Genomic DNA, 7,601 nt, shown 5'->3' with positions numbered 1-7,601 from the left:
TCATCCTTCCATTGAGGTCTTATAAGAGGCCTGTTTTTTATAGCTACATTGGCTACAGTAGATAATAGAACATTGATTTGTTGGTTTAGAAGTCACCAATATTTGATTATTGGTAGTAAAATCCATAGAAGATGGTAATACATCTTTCAAAATTGAAATACAACTATTTAAAAAATTATTGATGAAAGGTATGTTCATACTTTAATGGAGGAGGATGCAATCCCCAGTAAGGCATGGTCATACTGTGTGTGTGTTAATTTTTTTTTTTTTTTTTTTTTTGCCATAGGTCATGTATACTCACCAGAGAGACAGAGAGGGAAAGTGAGAAATCACCCGCCAGGAGAAATAGCCAGGCTGCAATCCCTTCTCCATTCTCCTCTTGGGATTTTTTGGGGCATACATGCACATGCAGACTTTTTAAGCTGTCAAATCCGGGGTTTAAAATGCGATTGACCAAATGGGAGGCCAGTGCCTTAACCACCATGCCATCTGCGCCATGTGTGCCCAGAATTCCCTACATTTCTCCATCCCATCAGGATTTGGGCTATAAGCATACATGTTCCCAGCATATTAAAAAAGCTATCAGGTCTGGGAATCGAACCATGTTCAGCCATGTGGGATACAGCTTCTAATGCACTGTGCCTAATCATTGTGCTGCAGGACTCACTTGAAATATAACTGTTGATGCACAGCTAATATTTAATGACACTGATATTATTGGCCATTTATTGGCTAATATTCTCATTATTACCCAAGATGTGAAGGCTTAAAACAAGTATCATTTTGATATGCCTCATGATTTTGTAGGCCAAGAATTTGGATGATGGTTCAGGTGAGCATTTCTTGCTTAGAATTTCTCATGCAGTTTAAGTCAGTTATTGGCTGGAACTCAAGTTTTCTGAAGACTGGAGTTAACTGACAGAAAGTCATAATCTTGAGATATATATATATTATATATACATATACAACATATGTAGATGCATGTGTACACACACACACGTATATAATCCAAGAAAAGCAATAAAAAGAAAATTCAGACTCAAGCCTTCATTATGTTAACTGTCTCAAGATATGACACTTTTGCAAGAAGGATATTCATGATGATTCTACCAAAATAAAAAGCAAACACCTAAACCTACTTTCTACCTTTAAACCAAGTTAAATCCTACATCGTTTTCTTTAATTCCCCCCCCATGTACTTATTTATTTTCAATCTTTAACAACATGTAAACGTAATTAATTTTCCATTTGGACTATGTGTGGTTGCTTCAGTGCTCAGAATAAGTGGATATAACTTTCCATCTACAGTTATTCCTGAAGAACTAATATATTTGCTGAAGATACAGAATTAAATAATACTGTATTTTTTAAAAGTTTTAGCGTACCAGGGAACCAGCAGTTAGCATAATGGCTATGTCGCTGGACTCCCACGTAGTCGACCTCGGTTCACGTCCCGGACCCGGTGGCCTACAACTCACGCCGGGCGTGTGTGCATGTGTGCCCAAGATCCCGAGAGGAGAATGGAGGAGAAGGGACTGCGGCGTGACCATCCCCCCTGGGAGGTGATTTCTCGCTTTCTGTCTCTATGTCTCTCTCTGTCTGTCTGGCGAGCGCACACACCCTATAGCAAAAAACCTCTCAAAAAAAAAAAAAGTTTTAGTGTACCAAGTAAAGACATGTTATATAATTTTTTAAGATGTTATTTTATCCATTTGCATTTATATTCATTCAAAATCATTTCTATGCTTATTATATATAGATGGTTTAAGGACAATAATCATATTTCTTAAATAAAATGTCATAGACCTTGAATCCTAGATCAACAGTTCACTGAGTGAACTAAAAGGCAGTTTTTAACCTCATAAAGTTGTTGTTCAGCATCAATCATTATTATTGAAAAATTGCTTTCTAAACTAATACTAGTACTACATTCTTTCGATTTTCTTTCAGTGCTTCTTTTCTTCCTGCTAGTAAATAAAGCATCACATTAATCCAACAAGATAAATAGTAACTTCAAAGAAAATGTTAGTATATATTTGTAAAGCATCAAAATACAAATCAAGTCACACAAGCAAAAGAATATGTTCCAAGAACTGGATTTTTCCATCTTGATAGGTTTTGAAGGTCATTGTAGAGCAGTGATATATCAGACATACTCAGCCTATTTTTGACTGCAGGGTAGAAAAAAATTTTACATTTCATTACCTTTTAGCTATCCTCTACTCTCTTTGGGCTCTCCTTTCAAAGTTACCTATAGCTGTGTTTACCCTGAGCAACTGCTAAACCTGTTTAAAAATACTGATTTCTGTTTTCTACTCCTGGAAATTTGGATACAATGGGTTCTGGGTAGGGACAGGAATCTATAATACTGATCTGCACTTAGATGATTTTGATGCAGCCAGTAGAAGCTAGTACCAGGAAGCAGGATGCCATTATAATCATCTATGAGGTGGGTCTTAGTGTATTTATAAAAATAGGCCTAAATTTTATTTATGGATGTAGGTCAGCTAGAAATTACGTAGTTATATTCTATGCAATTTTCTATACTATTTCATGAAATTTGCTTGAGTACTTTGTCTCTCCCTGAGGGACCTGCTCAGGTAGCATCTTACTGCAACTGCTTTTTTTCCGATTTTCTTTCTTCTTTTTATCTGACTTAGATTCATGATGTGTAAAAGTGTGATTTACTAAATGTTTCCTTTGTGTTGCATTAAATGGAAGTTACTGGCCAGCCACTTGTGTGATGGTTAAGGCAGCTAGATTCCACACATCTGATAGCGGTTTGAGTCCAAGACATGGTGGCTTGTTCTCTCTCTCTCTCTCTGGTGAGTGCACATTCCCTATAGGAAATTAAAAATAATAATAAATACAATTAAATAAATAATTCTTTAAAAGAAAAGAAAGAAAAGAAAAATGTGCCAGGTGTGTGCGTATACATGTCTAAAATCCTGAAAAAATAAATGGAGGAGAAGAAATTGTGGAGTTGCTATTCTGATTGGGGGGAATGCTTTCATACTTTCCTCCTCTCTTCCTATTTCTTCTCTCTCTCTCCTGTGAGCACATATGTCCTCTAGCAAATTTTTTAAGAAAGAAATTAAATTTGAAGAAAGAGTTATCTTCTCAAGAAGCACATATATATGCATATATATAATATATATACATATTTACTACATATGTATATATACATATGTGTTTAATATATATGTGTGTGTGTGCGCGCACACACGTGTGTGTGTGTATATATATATATATATTCATATTTTCCCTGGATACATGGGGTCTTTCATAAAGTTTGTATACAGAAATGGAATTAAAATACAAGATTTCAAGGGACCGAATGGTGGGACAGCAGTAAAACACATCACTTTGTGAGGGTGACCTACATGAGTACATAGGGCATGTGCGTGCCCATGATATCGGACTGCCTGAAGTGAGGTGTGCGTTAAAGCCTTAAGACCCTGTCAGGGGTACTATTTTTTTGTGTCTTCATTTCTCTCCTACTCATGGAAGAAATGAATGAACTTTTTTAAAATTAAAAATACAATAACAATGTACAGGTTTGCTTTGTAACAACAAGTTTAAAGATTTATGCAGTTTTTCTCATAATATGTATTTTCCATGACATTTTTGAAATCTCCTCATCTACATTTCACTAGTGTTTTTTTCATCTATGCTATGAATGGTGTGGTCAGTGACTACCATAATCTCTCATAGTCGTTTGAAGTTTGCATTGTTAGAAGTATATATATATATATATATGTATACACACACACACACACACTCTCGTTTATGATTTTTGGAGAACAGGAAAAGGAATATATATTTTACTTGATTCTTTAGTTTCTCACATAGGGCTTGTAGATTTTACATAACACTATCTTGACAAAGTATTAGCCACTTATAACTTGCAAAGTATTTCAAATGATAGATCTCCCAATCCTTTTATGAAATAAATATTACTGTAAGCCCTCTCTTAGAGAAGGAAACCCTGGGACCAGCAGTTAGCATAATGGCTATGTCTCTGGACTCCCACGTAGTCAACTGCGGTTCGCGTCCTGGACCCGGTGGCTTAAAACTCACGCCGGGCGCGTGTGCATGTGTGCCCAAGATCCCAAGAGGAGAATGGAGGAGAAGGGATTGTGGCGTGGCCATCCCCCCTGGGGGGTGATTTCTCGCTTTCTATCTCTCTGTCTGTCTCTGTCTGTCTGGTGAGTGCACGTACCCTATAGCAAAAACCTCTCAAAAAAAAAAAAAAAAGAGAAGAGAAGGAAACCCTAGCTCAACAGGTACCTTGACATTTGACAATGCTCAAACAAAATTTCAACCCACTACTCTTGTTAACCTCTGCATTAGTAGCTGGCATTCAGGAGCAGGTGTTGGAGGTGACAGATCTTTGCCTTTTTCTCTTTCTTCTTTTCCTTTCTTCATTCTCAGCCCAGGTAATTCCTATTCAAATGTGTGTACCCACTTTCTCCCACCTAGACAGATAAATGATCATGTAATTGGGATGTTATATACTACATTTGAAAAGCCTAAGGTTGTTATCCTTCTAACTTCTCTAAAGTATCTTTCTTAGATCACAAACAAAATCGACATCTTTTCCTAAGTTGTACCTCTCAGTGGTATGAAAACATACCACAATTATATTAGCTCCACATTCTTCAAGTATACAGAACATTAAAAAATGGACATACTAAGTTGCTGCCCTGTTTACCCAATAATATCCTAGGGCCAGAAGAACTAATTAAAAGCATACTACTAGTGGGGCCAGCAGATATCATAGCAGTTATGTCACTGGACTTGCACATTGCCAACTGCAATTTGAGTCCTGGACCTAGTTGCTTGAAACTCATGCTTGGTACATGCATGTGCATTCCCCAGATCCCAGGAGGAGAATGGAGAACGGATTGTTGTGTGGTCATCCCTTGTGTGTGGGGGAGAGATCTCACTTTTCCTCTCACTGTATTTCTGTCTCCCTCAGGTGAGCGCACCCTCCCTAAGGCAAAATGTTCTTTAAAAAATTAGTAAATAAGGGAACCAGCAGTTAGCGTAATAGCTATGTCGCTGGACTCCCACGTAGTCGACCGCGGTTCGCGTCCCGGACCCGGTGGCTTAAAACTCACGCCGGGCACGTGTGCGTGCGTACCCAAGATCCCGAGAGGAGAATGGAGGAGAAGGGATTGCGGCGTGACCATCCCCTCTGGGGGGTGATTTCTCGCTTTCTCTCTCTATGTCTCTCTCTGTCTGTCTGGCGAGTGCACGCGTCCTACAGTGAAAAACCTCTAAAAAAAAAAAATTAGTAAATAAAAGAGTACCACTAGTAGCTAATTGTGCCACTGGATAATAATTTTCAAATGATAAAAATCTAACATTCTAAGAAATAGTTTCATAAAAGGATGAAAGTGAACATGAACTTTGAAATAGGCCCTTTGAGTCACAGTTTGAAATCAATTAAGAATAATCAAACAATTTCTTGATTAAGGCAACTCCGGGTGATAAAAAAAAAAAAAGAATCAAAAGCAAACAAAAAAACTGGAATTTACATTTTCTCCAAATAAGGATTAGACCATCTGAATATTCAAGTGATATATCTTCTTAAATCACTGCAACAAGAAAGCAGTATCCATGTCACTAAATCCAAAATATTTAATGGTATATAGAGTAGATCTCCTTATCTGAACTAAATATCTGGTATATATAATGACCCTTCCTATAACATTTTATTATGTGATTGTCCTTAGCAAAATTTCTTTTATGTGCCAGTACCTTTCAGACTGCAGAGGGGAAAAAATGCCTACAGGAAAAGGTCATACCGCTGCACGGTATGCAGCTCTGATTTCAAGGGAGTATGAAATTCAGGCACTGAGTGGCTCTGGATCGCTTCCATGAAACTGTCAGGAGAAAGCAGCGGCCTTTAATGATCACAGGCCTCTATGTTCAATTGAGTGTGACTAGATGAAGCAAGAATTCAAACTGAGTCTCCTCGGTGAATTGTCTGCTGATTGAGATGTAGCTCAGTGAGAGGAAAATGGTCCCTAGGGATTGTGATTCTATTGAGAAAGCAAGAGCAAAACCTGCTTTCAGGCTTGGGAGTGAGCTTCAGCTTGGATGCAGTGTAGAATTTTAATGTAGTAAATAAGTAAAGGGTGAGTTGACATTTTTAAGGTACTTTCCTACATATCTGTTAGAGACTCCTGTTTAGGAAATAGTTTTTCTTTGCCAGAAATTCAACAAGTTTTTTTTCAGTAAATCACGCTGTCTTTAAAAACATCTAATTATATCTAGATCTCTAATAATTCATATTACTTCAGTCAAAACAGATGAATTAGATTGAAGCAGGAATATACTAAAGGGACAATAATATTTTATTCATTTTGATATGCATTATTATTCACATATAATCAAACTACAGTTGATTGTGTGTAACCTAAGGTTTTAATTAGAAAATGGTTCCAAGAATGTTTGAGCATAAAGGTCATGTGAGCTAGTCGATTTATTTCACAGATGAGCACGCTACGAGCCTATAGTACATTGTAAGTAACTGGCACATTAAACATCGTAATCTCCGTGTCTTCCTGCAGTTATCAGGTATATATCATTATGCCACAGTGAGGGTAATGGGTAGTTCTAGAAATACATCCAGAGTCAATCGCACATATATCATTTGTTCTCATCACAACATCAGCTTAACCTGGGAACTTTTAGAAATGTGCATTCTCAGGCTAAACTACCCAGACTTCCTATATCAAAACTTGTAAGGTTCAGGTCCTGAAATCTATTCTTAACAACTTCTCCCCCTATCTCAGGTAATTCTGATAGTAAATAAAGGACCATTTTAGTCAAAGTCACTTAAAGAAAGTGGTTCCTAGTAACCACTATTTTGTGCTCTAATTCCATGAGATCAATTTTTTTATTTTCCACATATAATTGAAAATGTGATTTTTCTCTTTCTATGCCTGGCTTATTTGACTTAACAGAATGTCCTCCAGACTCATCTATGTTGCCATGATTGAAAGGATTTCATTTTTAAATTTATGGCTGTATAATATTCCATAGTGTGTGTATGTCTATGTGTGTGTGTGTGTGTGTGTGTGTGTGTGTGTGTGCATGTCACATTTTCTTTATCCATTTGATGATGAACATTAGGATGAGAACATACCTGAGAGAGTTTGATTAATGACTATAAAACTACAGCTTGACAAGAGGAATAAGCTCTGGAGTTCAGTAACATTGTAGGGTGAATATGTATACCAACTTTTAAAAAAAGTCAGAAGGCAGGATTTAATGTTTCCAAGACAAAGAAACAAGAAATATTTTAGGTGATAGATATGAAATTACTATGAGTTGATCACCACATTGCATACATGTTTCAAAATATCACATCTTAGCCCACAATTACATATCATACTTATTTTCCATTTTTGTATAATAAAAAAAGAAAGAAACAGTGGTTCAAGACCACTGATGCATGTAGTAAAGGTTGGTATACTTTAGGCATTTGTTTTTTTCTTTTCTTTTCTTTTTTTGGAGAGGTTTTTGCTATGGGGCGCATGCGCTTGCCAGGCAAACAGAGAGAGACAGAGAGACAGAAAGCGAGAAAT

This window comes from Tupaia chinensis, unplaced genomic scaffold (assembly GCF_000334495.1).
Source record: "Tupaia chinensis unplaced genomic scaffold, TupChi_1.0 Scaffold143687_1, whole genome shotgun sequence".
In the NCBI taxonomy this organism is placed as follows: Eukaryota; Metazoa; Chordata; class Mammalia; order Scandentia; family Tupaiidae; genus Tupaia; species Tupaia belangeri.
Note: the sequence above shows the minus strand (reverse complement) of the source record.